Source organism: Bicyclus anynana, chromosome 18 (assembly GCF_947172395.1).
Source record: "Bicyclus anynana chromosome 18, ilBicAnyn1.1, whole genome shotgun sequence".
Classification (NCBI taxonomy): Eukaryota; Metazoa; Arthropoda; class Insecta; order Lepidoptera; family Nymphalidae; genus Bicyclus; species Bicyclus anynana.
In genome coordinates, this window is record NC_069100.1 from 6,300,109 (window position 1) to 6,315,688 (window position 15,580).

Below are 15,580 nucleotides of genomic sequence, written 5' to 3' on the forward strand. Positions count from 1 at the left end.
GGGCGGGATATCCTTTTAAGGTACTCGGTTGAAATTGTTTTTTTCTTTGTCCGGCGTAGGTCAAACTTTAGTGACATGTGCTAACCTCCGTATTTTGTTACAGGATGGGAATGTAATATATTCTGAACTTAACCTAACCTATATACGTGACCTAATGTAATCACACTTCTTCTTAATACAACCACGTTATTATGTAGAAACGTAGATTGGTTGTAGACATTTGAAACGCCGGTTCTGAAACCTTTGGTCATTCTTGGAACATTTTTATGGAACCTGAGTTGACTATTACATTTAATCATTTGCACGCGTCGAGTAGCATGCTGTTAGCGGCGTAAATCTTGGAGGTTCGCTGGCCGCCAGACAAAATGACGGACGGATGAATGCAACAGCAAGGTCAGCGACCGCGTGGTGTCAGCTTCCATCATAAACGTCAGGTCGTACCTATTCTTTCTTTTGTTAAATGGAGTCATGCTAAAACTTCTATTTTTATATATTGTTTTTTTTAAAGGATGCGTTACATTAATTGTTGGTGGTGATTCGGATATACCGTTCAGATTACAATAAGATTTAGAGATAACTAGACCTCTTTCGTGAGTGTTTAAAAAGCAACGTGTTTGTTGTCCCTTTAGTATAAACGTGTGTAATTGCTAAGCGAACTTAAATGGAATCATCCTTGTGGATTTGGCTGGTAGCGATGTGAATTCATAACTTCTAGTGCGTTGTTCGACGGACCCACTTTAAATACCTAGCCGTGGCAGTGGTTTGGTCAACAAAAATCCAAACGCTATATCGACACCATCTAATCCCCAAGGATTGGTATAATAAAACAAATATTTGAGATAACCACTGTTTATTTACAAAGTATGTACAAAGTAACTTAACATTTAGGAAACCTGGTTTTTTTATGTAATTTAACCCATTAATATTTTGTCCTTTTAGGGTTTCTCAAGGGTTTAGCATTACTTTTATATTGTAAAAAAAAGGTTCATCTAAAAATATAGAAGCCAAATACCGGTGATTACTGTAAGTGTTTTTTTTGTTTACTTAACCCCGCATCCTCCTACGGGTATAGATCCGAAAGCCAGAATCTCGGTGGTAACATTTGAGATTCTGGTCTACAAGCTGTATGTTTGGCTGGTGACGCACTAGAAATTTCATCCAAATCGTTTCACAAAAACCGGCACAAACTATAAGGCTTGCAGTGGCGCCTGGGGATTTTTTTATTAATCCTAAAGGATCTGTACAACGTGGGAGAGAAAAGGGAATAATAGAATCATCCGAACACCACTCTAACAATATTTTTTTTTGTTTTCTGTTCCAATTTCTATTACTATAAGATTTTGTTTCAGCATAAGCTTAATATAAAATAACCCATGATCATTTTTTTTGTGATGGTGTATTTGGCATAGTTAGTTATGTTTATAGAGAAATTTAATTACTGAATTTTTAGTTATTATTGTTATTTTAAGTAACTCAATATTAATTTAATGTTTTAAAAAATAGTTGTACCATCACCAATAAATAATGTCAGGTCATAAGGAAATACAGTTTCACTCTTTGAGGAAGGATGAGCTGGTATACGAGGTCTCGATCAGATCCGAGACTCCGGGTAGTACTGTAGATGAGCTTAGGAGGCAGATGCGAGGCCTCATGATTGAGTGCCCCTCGACTGCCATATTAGAAACAAATATAGACAGCAACACCGAATTAGTAATAATTAATGATAAGTTAAATGAACTAGCCACAATTATTGAAGGATGGGGAAAATCAGGTGATAGGGGATCTATAGCAAGGGCAGAGGCCCTAGCCTATCACCTGTTTCATAGAGTAAACAGATTGAAGGTCGACGAATCAGCTAAGGTTTCAGCCAAGGTCGGGGAGGCCAGACTGAGATTAGGAAAATTTATTGCAATCATTGAAGCGCCTGGAAAAAATGTTTCAGAACAATTGTCTACATCTTCTAAGCCGTCACCTTCAGCGGAGGCTTCGAAAATAGAGTGCTCCGGGGACAAAAACCTGGCGAAGTGGAACCTAAAATTTAATGGCTCCACCGATCCGCGCTCCTTCGTCGAACGAGTGGAGGAGCTTCAGCTTTGCTACGGTGTCTCTGAGGCTAAACTCTTCAGGTCGGCGGTTCAGCTGTTTGAAGATCAGGCACTACTCTGGTACAGAGGTATCAGAGATCAGGTACGCTCTTGGTCTGACCTTAAAAATCTTTTATTAGAGGAATTTGACCCCGTCGATTATGACTATAGGTTGCGAGGAGAGATAAGATCTAGGACGCAGGGGGCTGAAGAGCCCGTGCATATATATTTTTCTATAATGGCTTGCTTGTTTGCTCGGCTGAGGACTTCGATGTCCGAGGTCGAAAAATTAGAAATTCTATTACACAATGTACGCCCAAAGTTTTCGCAGCAGCTCGCGTTGACAACCATTTCATCCATATCGCAGCTGAAAGATGCATGCAGGAAACTCGAAGCGGCCAGTCAAAGGGCCACACAATTTGCTGAGCCCGGCCGTTCGAATTCTATTTTAACTCCTGAATTTACTTATAAAAATAAAAATAAAAATGTGGCATATTTGGACAACGAACAAAATTTTCATTCAAATCAGGTTCATAATGACCAGGGTCGTTATAAACAACATAGCAAGTTGCATCAAAATCGGTTTTATAACAGCCAGGGTAAATATGAACATGGTAACCCTCACAACAAAGGACGGGTTAATGATAATGACCAAACCAGGGCAGGGCCGTCACACACTGGTAACAAATATAGAAACCAGCGGTTAGTGAGGCATAACGTACACTGTTACGGTTGTAAAACCCCTGGGTACACGAAGTTTACGTGTCCAAAATGTAACAAAGCGGCTACTAGTCCAAAAAACTAGTCTGCTCGAACGATGCCAGCATAAATAAAAAATTTAAAAAATTAAAAAGTTTCGGCACTTTGGCATCTGTTCGATTTCAACCAAAAAAGAATGATATTAGGCCTTATCTTAAATTTAAAGTAGTCAACCTTAAAATTTGTGGTCTACTTGATTCAGGAGCATGCATCTCAATACTAGGTAACAACTCTCACGAAAACTTCATCAAAATGGGTTTCAAGCTAGAAAAATTTAGTAATATCTCCTGCACCGTGGCAAATGGTGTTAAGCTGGAAAGTATAGGTTACATGTACCTACCAATAACATGTCATGACACTACCTGTGCCATTAAATTTTTTGTTATACCTACAATAATATCGGATATAATATTAGGTATAGATTTTTGGAGGGCATTCAATATCGCCCCAGAGATACTAGACTGCATTGACTATAAGTATCAACCAGCGAGCTTCTGCGAGACTTTGAGTACGAATAGGGTAAACACTATTCAGTCTTTGGAAAATCTGTCAACCGAGCAGAAAGAACTAGCAAATGCCATTATAGGGAAATTCCATGACATCTCTTTTGAATTAAAAGGTCTTGGTAGGACGTCCTTAATAGAGCACGACATCGACACAGGTGATGCTCTACCCATTAGGGTAAAACAATATCCGCTATCGCCGGAAAAGAAGGTGGCGTTGCAGGAAGAGTTAAAAAAGATGTTGGCATTAGACGTCGTTACTCCCAGTGAAAGTCCGTGGAACAACCCAGTTATTTTAGTCAAAAAGGCAAATGGTGATTGGAGGTTCTGCTTGGACTGCAGGAAGCTAAACGCAGTGACAAAGAAGGACTCGTATGCTATACCATACATTCCTCAAATACTTGATAGTTTGAAGGAGGCCAAATTCCTGTCGACTATAGATCTGTCATCTTCATTTTGGCAGATACCTCTATCAGAACGTTCACAGGAAAAAGTGAGTTTCCAAATTGAAGGGGCAGGATTATTTAAATTCAAAGTTGTGGCCTTTGGACTTTGTAATGCTCCGGCGCGGCAACAAAGATTAATGGATAAATTAATAAATCAAAACTTTTGTAGTGACGTAGACAATGGTTATGTTTTTTGTTATATAGATGACATTGTGATATGTTCATCGGATTTCTCTACTCACTTGTTGTTGCTAAATAGAGTCCTGGATAAATTAAAGTCAGCTAACTTGACAGTGTCTTTTGACAAATGCAAATTCTTTAGGGAGTCAATCAAGTATTTAGGTTATGTAGTTGATGAGTTTGGGTTACATACGGATCCTGATAAGATCTCTTCAATTTTAAATTTTCCGACCCCAACCACAGCCCGGGAAGTAAAAGTATTTTTAGGAACTTGCTCTTGGTACAGGCGATTTATTCGTAACTTTTCAACAATTGCAGCACCGCTGAACAAGCTGACCAGCAAAGGGAGGAACGCGCCGAGGTTCCAGTGGAACGAGGCAGCTGACAAGGCCTTCTCGTTGCTAAAAAATGCATTGGTGTCAGCTCCAGTATTAGCAGTTCCTGATTTTAGTAAGCCTTTTACTGTCCATTGTGATGCTTCGTCGTACGGTTTGGGGGGAATGTTGTCACAGATGATCGAGGGTCACGATCATCCGATAGCTTATGTTAGTAGATCTTTAAATAAGAATGAAAGGAACTACAGTGCTACGGAACGGGAGGCCCTAGCAGTCATATTTGCAGTCGAAAAGTTCCAAGCGTACTTAGGAAGTAGGAAGTTCACGATAGTTACAGACCATTCGTCTTTAAAGTGGTTTTTGAATTTGGAAAATCCTTCTGGTAGGTTAGCTCGATGGGGTTGCCGACTGTCTCAATTCGATTTTGAGATAGAACATAGAAAAGGCACAGACAATGTAGTTCCTGATGCTCTATCGCGACTCATGAAAGTTGAGGCAATCCATGCAACGTCTGATACACCTACCTCAGGTATGAAAGATGAATGGTATGAGAGGATAAAAAATAATTGTGTTTCTAAACCTACACACTTTCCAAATTATATGGTTAAAGATAATATTTTATTTCGCTTAAGTAAAAGCAAGTATGATCTAATAAGCGAGTTTGATTGGAAAGAGGTCATTCCAAAAGGTTTGAGAAACAAAATTATAAGTGAGAACCATTGTGAACCAACAGCTGCACACCTAGGTGTTTTTAAAACACATAGACGCTTATGTTTAAGATATTTCTGGCCGGGTATGTACAAAGACATAGAAAATTTCGTAAAATCATGTGACGTATGTAAAGCATATAAACATTCTACACAAGCAGTCCCTGGTTTGATGGGGAAACCAAAGGTATGTTCACGTCCCTTCCAAGTAGTGAGTTTGGACTTAGCGGGTCCACTTCCACGAAGTAGGTCTGGATACACATACCTGCTAGTAATAACGTGCGTTTTCTCTAAATACACTCTACTATTTCCGTTACGCCGCGCAACATCAGCGTTGGTGGCTAAAAACTTCGAAGACGGGTTGGTCCTGGTACATGGAGCGCCGGAGACGGTAATCCTGGACAACGGAACACAAATGACCGGTTCCGAGTTCAGGAATGTCATAAAGCGCTACAACGTGCCAAGGCTTCACTATACTCCTCGTTACACTCCGCAAGTAAACCTGGTAGAACGCTACAACAAAACAATTATGACCGCTGTAGCGTCGTATGTAGAAGAGGATCATCGAACCTGGGACCTAAATCTAAGAAAGATCCAGTTCGCAATAAATAGCGCGATAAATGAATCGACTGGGTTTTCACCGTTTTTCTTAGTACACGCCCGTGAGCCAGTGATAAACGGAGATTTCTACTTAGATACGCAGAGTGAGTACAAGGTAGCTATGCCACGTGATGAATATGCTGGGAAGTTTGGATGCATGGAGGAGATTTATGATAGTGTTCGCAAGAAACTTCTAGAGGCACACGCTAGGAACGCACAATATTATAACCGTAGGCGAAGAAATGCTAGATTCGCAGTAGGGGATTGGGTATGGAAAACCACATATACACAAAGTGACGCGCAAAAATTCAAAATGGCAAAGCTTGCTCCTAAATACGAAAAGTGTAAAATAGTCAAAGTATTGTCACCACTAGTATACGAACTAGAGAGGAAAGACGGTACAAAAATAGGCTCTTGGCATATTAAAGACCTAAAACGGTAGACTAACTCATATATTCGTCCATAAAGTGTATAAATACTAAGTTAGGTACTTAAACACACAAGAAGAATGGTAAAGTACACTTATAAATACAAATAGGTTACTACAGTTTGATAGAGTGATGAATGAAAGGTCAGTATAAATGATGAGGTAGGTGTGTATTAGAAATGGATGGATCAAGTTGGATTGGGTTAGTCGGAAATTCCTGAAAGGTGATTAGAGAAATATTATTATCACGCTATGAACAAAATATAGTTCGTGAGATATTTACTGTGCTGTGTTTAACACAGAGACGCTTTGTTCCCAGAGATCTGTTAGCAATCGTTGTGCTAGGAATTATTCCCAGACTCTGGGCATTTATTATGGAGTCATATGAACTCATTTCACATGGAGACTCAGTCCCATGTTGGTATATGGTATAGTGATAACATGTATTACAGTTTGAAATAGGCTGTGTTAGATCAAGCTGCATGAAGCAACAAGATCGTTTATGATATTTTCATAAGTTATTCTCCAGTAGTGTTGTTTAGTTTTAGAATTTCTTATAGAGTTAGGTGGGCGTAGTTTAAAGAAGATAGTGAATAATTTAGGTGATTGAACCTAACATTATAATAGGTAGCCGGAAATTATTGTTATTAGTTGCCGACGAGCAAAAATAGATAGAGTTATTATGTTTGCTATTATTTTACGAGAGTATAAATTCAAGATGTAAAATAGAACCAGGCAATTTTGTTACAGCAAAGGGAAACCGGAACAAGTATCTACATCAACGTTAGTTATAGTTTAATTTTAGGTATCATCGGTATTTAGGTATATATATTTTTTTTTCTTTTACTTATATTTTCTTTATGTAGTTTAGATGAGTGTTTTATTCCATTATCAGTGTTAGCATAGAGTGTTTTTTTTTTTTTTTTTTTTTTTATAACGTCGTTACAGATGATTGCTTCTTAGAGCGCTGAGGGCAGCGAAAGTTTTTTGGTAGCAAAAAACTTCTACTATTTTGGGGGGTATTGTAACGTCGTGGATTTTAATTTTGGGTGGTCAAATTTGGAATCTCTAGGTTTGTTTCGAAAGGCAGCGACATCGATGAATGTCGTAGAGATTACGAGGTTCGCTGCTAGATGGCGCTTATATTAAAGTGCTCAGACAAATAAATATGGACAAGTAGTTGGAGCTTTATAATCTGTATATAGACTTAATATATGGTTAGAGGTATTCCACAAGTAACGAAAGGTATGGAATCCGAAACCGACTTTAAAAACAAATGTCACATATTATCTGTGCAATTTGTTGATTGTACTCTGTAAGAAAGATGAATCGGTAACTTTATAGCTTTGCTATTGGTGAGGTTTTTTATGAAGAAAGTCCCGTTATCTTCTCGTTATATACTCGGGCACGTTCGACTTTTTTTTTTTTTGGCTGGCTGAAATTTGGAGACATGTAGTTGACTTTCCAAAACATTAAATTTACTTAGAGGCAGTGATGTAAGATACTTGGTAAGACTCGAATTTATATTTGGTTAGCATTCGTGATTATCGAATTTTGTTGTGCTAAAGAGACAAATTCTTGCAGTTCCGGTCAACCATAAAAATTTCCCGTGAGATGTTAAGATGGCTACCTACTGGGAACTAGGGCGGGATATCCTTTTAAGGTACTCGGTTGAAATTGTTTTTTTCTTTGTCCGGCGTAGGTCAAACTTTAGTGACATGTGCTAACCTCCGTATTTTGTTACAGGATGGGAATGTAATATATTCTGAACTTAACCTAACCTATATACGTGACCTAATGTAATCACACTTCTTCTTAATACAACCACGTTATTATGTAGAAACGTAGATTGGTTGTAGACATTTGAAACGCCGGTTCTGAAACCTTTGGTCATTCTTGGAACATTTTTATGGAACCTGAGTTGACTATTACATTTAATCATTTGCACGCGTCGAGTAGCATGCTGTTAGCGGCGTAAATCTTGGAGGTTCGCTGGCCGCCAGACAAAATGACGGACGGATGAATGCAACAGCAAGGTCAGCGACCGCGTGGTGTCAGCTTCCATCATAAACGTCAGGTCGTACCTATTCTTTCTTTTGTTAAATGGAGTCATGCTAAAACTTCTATTTTTATATATTGTTTTTTTTTAAGGATGCGTTACATTAATTGTTGGTGGTGATTCGGATATACCGTTCAGATTACAATAAGATTTAGAGATAACTAGACCTCTTTCGTGAGTGTTTAAAATGCAACGTGTTTGTTGTCCCTTTAGTATAAACGTGTGTAATTGCTAAGCGAACTTAAATGGAATCATCCTTGTGGATTTGGCTGGTAGCGATGTGAATTCATAACTTCTAGTGCGTTGTTCGACGGACCCACTTTAAATACCTAGCCGTGGCAGTGGTTTGGTCAACAAAAATCCAAACGCTATATCGACACCATCTAATCCCCAAGGATTGGTATAATAAAACAAATATTTGAGATAACCACTGTTTATTTACAAAGTATGTACAAAGTAACTTAACATTTAGGAAACCTGGTTTTTTTTATGTAATTTAACCCATTAATATTTTGTCCTTTTAGGGTTTCTCAAGGGTTTAGCATTACTTTTATATTGTAAAAAAAAGGTTCATCTAAAAATATAGAAGCCAAATACCGGTGATTACTGTAAAAGTGTTTTTTTTGTTTACTTAACCCCGCATCCTCCTACGGGTATAGATCCGAAAGCCAGAATCTCGGTGGTAACATTTGAGATTCTGGTCTACAAGCTGTATGTTTGGCTGGTGACGCACTAGAAATTTCATCCAAATCGTTTCACAAAAACCGGCACAAACTATAAGGCTTGCACCTCACCTGAATTTTCAAGGTCCGCAGAGAGTATCCGGACACCGCCGCAAATGCGGTGCTCTTCGCGTTCCGAACCATATCTCCCTTCTATAGGATTCCATGGAACTCGAACGCTCAGGCAGAAAAGAAAACTCTTCCCGGACCCCTCGGCGGCGTCTTCAGGCCACTTTGGGTTACCCCGTCGAACGCTCGCTTTGAAACGAGGGAACGATTGTTGAAACGGTTCCGCTGCCGGGTTCCGGAATAGGAACCGGATTCCCTTTCGCTCAACGGGCGTTGTTTGTCACAAAAGAAAACACGCCGCATCGACATAAGATCTCTCCTTGAGCTTAGGATCGACTGACTCGCGAGCAACTACTGTTCACGCGAAACCCTTCTCCACGTCAGTCCTCCAGGGCCTCGCTGGAGTATTTGCTACTACCACCAAGATCTGCACCGACGGAGGCTCCAAGCGGGCTCACGCCCAGACCCTTCTGCGCTCTCCGCCGCGCACGTCCTACTCGTTACGGCATAATGACGCGCGTCCGAGGAGCGCGCGTCCCACTTGCCCGTAACGGTATTGTATAGGCAAAACGCTTCAGCGCCATCCATTTTCAGGGCTGGTTGCTTCGGCAGGTGAGTCGTTGCACACTCCTTAGCGGATTCCGACCGATTCCGATTCTTTTCCTCCGCTTACTAATATGCTTAAATTCGGCGGGTGATCCTCCCTGATCTGAGGCCAACGATAAAAGTGGAGGCAGACGCGATATCCGTCGGCTCGACGGCGCCGTTCGCGCACGCGAGCGCGCTCCCCCGCCGCGAGGCGAGAGGGGCGCGCCGCGAGAGCGCACGGCGCCGCCGCGCGAGTCCGGACGTCGAGTCCGCCTACGCGTGCGCGTCAGCGGCACGCACGTACACGTGCGCGCGTACGTCGCCACAGATTCACCGTAAACGGAAGGGTCGGTGGGACGAGCGCGCACGGACGCACGCACACGCACACACGTGTGATATTTTTGAGCGGACCTGCGGAGCGCGTGCGCCGCCGCCGATCGAGAGACACTCTCGTCGAACGGCGCACGCACGCACTGCACCGGACGCGCCACGTGTCGCACTGTGTGGACAGTGTGGTGTGTGTATTTATGCAGCCGGCCCTCAGACAGGAGTGGTCCTGGATGTTTCTCCACGGACCGAAATGTACGTTCGAAATGTCGATGTTTGTTGATGTGTCGATGTCCGACGGCGCGCGGGCGCGCGCCTCGATGTCGCGCGCGTGCCCCCTCGCGGGTGCCGCGGCGCGGCACGGGTCGCGCGCCCGCGCGCCGTCGGATGTCGATGAATCTCTCCGTTCGTTCATTCGAGTTTCGCAGGTTTACCCCTGAACGGTTTCACGTACTCTTGAACTCTCTCTTCAAAGTTCTTTTCAACTTTCCCTCACGGTACTTGTTCGCTATCGGTCTCGCGGTAATATTTAGCCTTAGATGGAGTTTACCACCCACTTAGGGCTGCACTCTCAAGCAACCCGACTCTGAGGAGCGTCCCTCTCGCCGCCTCGCTCCGTCGCTACGGGCCTGGCACCCTCTACGGGAAAGCGGCCCCGTTCAAGACGAACTTTGACGGGAGCGGCGACGGCGAGATAGCGGAACCTCCCGAACACCACATCTCCCGCGACCGTTAAAGCCGCGCGATTCAGTGCTGGGCTGATTCGCGTTCGCTCGCCGCTACTGACGAAATCCTGGTTAGTTTCTTTTCCTCCGCTTACTAATATGCTTAAATTCGGCGGGTGATCCTCCCTGATCTGAGGCCAACGATAAAAGTGGAGGCAGACGCGATATCCGTCGGCTCGACGGCGCCGTTCGCGCACGCGAGCGCGCTCCCCCGCCGCGAGGCGAGAGGGGCGCGCCGCGAGAGCGCACGGCGCCGCCGCGCGAGTCCGGACGTCGAGTCCGCCTACGCGTGCGCGTCAGCGGCACGCACGTACACGTGCGCGCGTACGTCGCCACAGATTCACCGTAAACGGAAGGGTCGGTGGGACGAGCGCGCACGGACGCACGCACACGCACACACGTGTGATATTTTTGAGCGGACCTGCGGAGCGCGTGCGCCGCCGCCGATCGAGAGACACTCTCGTCGAACGGCGCACGCACGCACTGCACCGGACGCGCCACGTGTCGCACTGTGTGGACAGTGTGGTGTGTGTATTTATGCAGCCGGCCCTCAGACAGGAGTGGTCCTGGATGTTTCTCCACGGACCGAAATGTACGTTCGAAATGTCGATGTTCAAATGTGTCCTGCAGTTCACACTATGACGCGCAGTTAACTGCGTTCTTCATCGACCCGCGAGCCAAGTGATCCACCGTCCAGGGTAATGGTTTTCGTTTTCTCGTTTTTTGTTGTGCACATGCGTTGTCGTTTTGTTGGGTGGTACGAGTGAGCGAGTGAGTGAGTGAGTGAGTGAGTGAGTGAGGTTAGATCGGTGCGTCTCTGACAACACGAGCACGCGCAAACGCAAACATGTGCGTACGCGGTACGTTAATGATCCTTCCGCAGGTTCCCCTACGGAAACCTTGTTACGACTTTTACTTCCTCTAAATGATCAAGTTTGGTCAACTTCCCAGCAACGCCGACGGCCGTGAAGCCACCGCGTGTCGGTCCGAAGACCTCACTAAATCATTCAATCGGTAGTAGCGACGGGCGGTGTGTACAAAGGGCAGGGACTTAATCATCGCGGGCTTATGACCCGCGATTACTAGGAATTCCTCGTTTATGGGGGATAATTGCAAACCCCAATCCCCAGCACGAAGGAGTTTCAACGGGTTGCCCGGGCCTCTAGGCCAGGGAGAACATGCTGATTCCTTCAGTGTAGCGCGCGTGCGGCCCAGGACATCTAAGGGCATCACAGACCTGTTATTGCTCAATCTCGTGCGCCTCGAAGACGCCGGTCCCTCTAAGAAGAACTTTAATACGCCGCCAGTGAGTTGCGCGACCGGAGTCGCGCACACCTAAATGACGACGCCTATTTAGCAGGCTAGAGTCTCGTTCGTTACCGGAATTAACCAGACAAATCGCTCCACCAACTAAGAACGGCCATGCACCACCACCCACCGAATCAAGAAAGAGCTGTTAATCTGTCAATCCTTCCGGTGTCCGGGCCTGGTGAGATTTCCCGTGTTGAGTCAAATTAAGCCGCAGGCTCCACTCCTGGTGGTGCCCTTCCGTCAATTCCTTTAAGTTTCAGCTTTGCAACCATACTCCCCCCGGAGTCCAAAATCTTTGGTTTCCCGGAAGCTGCCCGCCGAGCCATTGTAGTAACGTCGGCGGATCGCTAGATGACATATTTACGGTTAGAACTAGGGCGGTATCTAATCGCCTTCGAACCTCTAACTTTCGTTCTTGATTGATGAAAACACCTTTGGCAAATGCTTTCGCTGATGTTCGTCTTGCGACGATCCAAGAATTTCACCTCTAACGTCGCAATACGAATGCCCCCAGTTATCCCTATTAATCATTACCTCGGAGTTCTGAAAACCAACAAAATAGAACCGAGATCATATTCTATTATTCCATGCACGAAATATTCAAGCGGCATTTTGAGCCCGCTTTGAGCACTCTAATTTGTTCAAAGTAAAATTGTCGGCCCATCTCGACACTCAACGAAGAGCACCGCGATAGGATTTTGATATTGAACCGTCGCGTTAACGACGGCTCACCGACGATATGCTCCGCAGACGTGTCAGTATCACCGCGGATGCGGTGCACCGACAGCGCGGCGCACAAATGCAACTACGAGCTTTTTAACCGCAACAATTTTAGTATACGCTATTGGAGCTGGAATTACCGCGGCTGCTGGCACCAGACTTGCCCTCCAATTGTTCCTCGTTAAAATATTTAAAGTGTACTCATTCCGATTACGAGGCCTCGTAAGAGTCCCGTATCGTTATTTTTCGTCACTACCTCCCCGTGCCGGGAGTGGGTAATTTGCGCGCCTGCTGCCTTCCTTGGATGTGGTAGCCGTTTCTCAGGCTCCCTCTCCGGAATCGAACCCTGATTCCCCGTTACCCGTGACAACCATGGTAGTCGCAGAAACTACCATCGAAAGTTGATAAGGCAGACATTTGAAAGATGCGTCGCCGGTACTGGACCGTGCGATCGGCAAAAGTTATCCAGATTCATCAAAATTAACGACTTCGGACGCGAGGCCCTCCGTCGATTGGTTTTGATCTAATAAAAGCACTCGTCCCATCACTGGTCAGAGTTCTGATTGCATGTATTAGCTCTAGAATTACCACAGTTATCCAAGTAACCGAGTAAGATCTAAGGAACCAAAACTGATATATTGAGCCATTCGCGGTATCGCCTTAATACGGCTTGCACTGAGACATGCATGGCTTAATCTTTGAGACAAGCATATAACTACTGGCAGGATCAACCAGGGAGCAGATATTGATATTATTATCTAAGCTCTCTTCCCCCCGCCACACGACCCACAAACACACACCCACACTTCGTCCCCAACCCGGAAGCTCGACGGACACACGTCGCACGCGACAGGCGGGGGAGTGGGTGGTGGTGTGCGTGCGTGGCAGAGGGCCTCTGAAGCACGTGATCGCGCCACGGCTCCGGCGAACGGAGCGCGGCGCGGTGCCCGACATTGTGCAAGAAGAGCGTACACGACGCAATCTCACAGGACACGTCCTCCGACCGCACAGAAAAGTATGCCATTAGACACTCTCGCAGTGCTGTCGTCGGGTCCCAAAGAAACTTGAACGTTCTATGAACGAGACGTACATACCACACACGGCGCTCCACTGCTAGAGTGAAGCCGTAAGTGTTTTAACAGTGACTCTGCGGAAAACCACACGTGGGTCGTCGCCCGGAGTGTGAGAGACCGTCATCCAGACTCTCTGATTGCTCAATCAAGTTGGGAGTACACATTGTTCCAGGGCGACACACGATGCCGCCCCGCACACAGTAAATCAAGCTACCGACACCGTGGTTTGTGAATTTCTCGCCGTACGACGATTATACATACTACACGGGGTGTGGAAAAGCGTCAAACGCGATTCCGTCGGTTGCAACGCCGTTGTTTTTTTTTTTTTTGAACGTACGCGCGCGCACGCACCACGTTGTACATTCGTATATATACATACGTACACACACATATAAATTAATATATTAACATGTACGTACGTACACGTATATATTCAATTCAAACGTATCGCAAAAACACGATAACGCGCGCACACGCACAACACGCGCCGTGTCACGTCGACACCCGAGAAGAAAAGCGAGCGCCACCAGACTCTCACACAATCACCTCAAACGTCGACGCGCCACGACCCTGTCATAGTAGTAAACGCGCTGACGGCGCAATCTGTGTACATGTGTATGTGTTATTTTGAACGAATCAAAAAATCGAGCCGTTCGTTTATTGTGTGTCCCGAAAACGGGCCGGAAAAACATTTTCGACTACGAAAATGACTCGGAGGGGGGGGGGGGGGGGCGGGGGGGGGGTGGGGGGCGGTCGCCGCCGCCGCGGTTTGGGGGGGTTTTGGCGGATGGGGAGGTGTTTCGTGAACAACTTTTTCTACACTTTCTACTCGACTAGTTGTTGTTGTTGTTGTTGTTGTTGTTGTTGTTGTTGTTGTTGTTGTTGTTGTTGTTGTTTAGGGTATTTACATTTTTAACCGACTTCAAAAAAAAAAGGAGGAGGTTAAGGTTAACCCAAGTGTTCTTAGTTAGGTGAAATGAAAAAATAAAAAAAAAAAACCAACAACACTACCTGTGAGACGCTATATAGAGTCGAAGTGAAAAAAAACTTTTTTTTTTTTTTTTTACTATTGCAACATGTTATTGTAACGTGCAACCAACAAATATATCTATCGTAACTGAAAAGGTGTGAAATAAATAAATAAATTAAACAAATAAAAAAACCCGACTGCATAAATTATACAAAAACTGAAAAGAAAATAACAAGCTCAGTCCACGTGTGTAGAAAGCAATTAGAAAATTAGAAAATTAGAAAACAGTCGGGACCTATTATTATATTGAATAGAATGATGTTCGTCTACATTTTTTTACAGGTCCCGACTGTTTAAATAATTTATTTATTTACACTGTACGATATGTGAAAGCATGAAATCTAATTTTATGCAACTGGTTACGAAAATAATGAAATTAAATTATCATAATAGTACAGCGGTGTATATCGTAGTATTTAACAAATTAACAAAACTTAACATTAGTTAGTGATAATAATTTAATAGGTTTAACCTTGGTAAGCACAATATTGAACGATTCACCACTATAGTTAAAAACGAAAAAATATGTGAAAAAAAAATCAAGAGCTTTTCAAAGTTTGTATTTTAATTTTTTAATAAAACATGACACTGGATTGGCACCGCCTTCAAACTGATCAGAAGGTAGCATATGGGTAAGATGTTATTTTTATTTTTAAATTTTTAGTGTCAGCACACCTAATGAGTGTGAACACAAATAGAAACGTTATTTTCTTATAATAAGTATCTAAGTCCTATAATCCCAATTTTAATTTTATTTAATTTTACCTTAACTCATATACAAAATTTCACTGCCCCTTTATCCACACGTAATATGAATATTGAGAAAAACGTGAATGGTGACTGTCCCCCGTCTTCATCACCAGACCCCCTATGCAGTCACAATCCATATGGTTCATCAAGTCCAAACACAAGGTA

The 15,580-nt window shown here is 43.8% G+C and overlaps 2 non-coding genes across 2 annotated transcripts; both read right to left on the minus strand.

Annotated features, from left to right (window-relative positions):
- Positions 1–11,075: 11,075 nt before the first annotated feature.
- LOC128199109 (5.8S ribosomal RNA) lies at positions 11,076–11,232 on the minus strand. Its single transcript, XR_008251786.1, has one exon. It is a non-coding gene; the product is annotated as a 5.8S ribosomal RNA (ribosomal RNA).
- A 165-nt stretch (positions 11,233–11,397) lies between these two features.
- On the minus strand, positions 11,398–13,300 carry LOC128199015 (small subunit ribosomal RNA). Its single transcript, XR_008251719.1, has one exon. It is a non-coding gene; the product is annotated as a small subunit ribosomal RNA (ribosomal RNA).
- Positions 13,301–15,580: the final 2,280 nt, after the last annotated feature.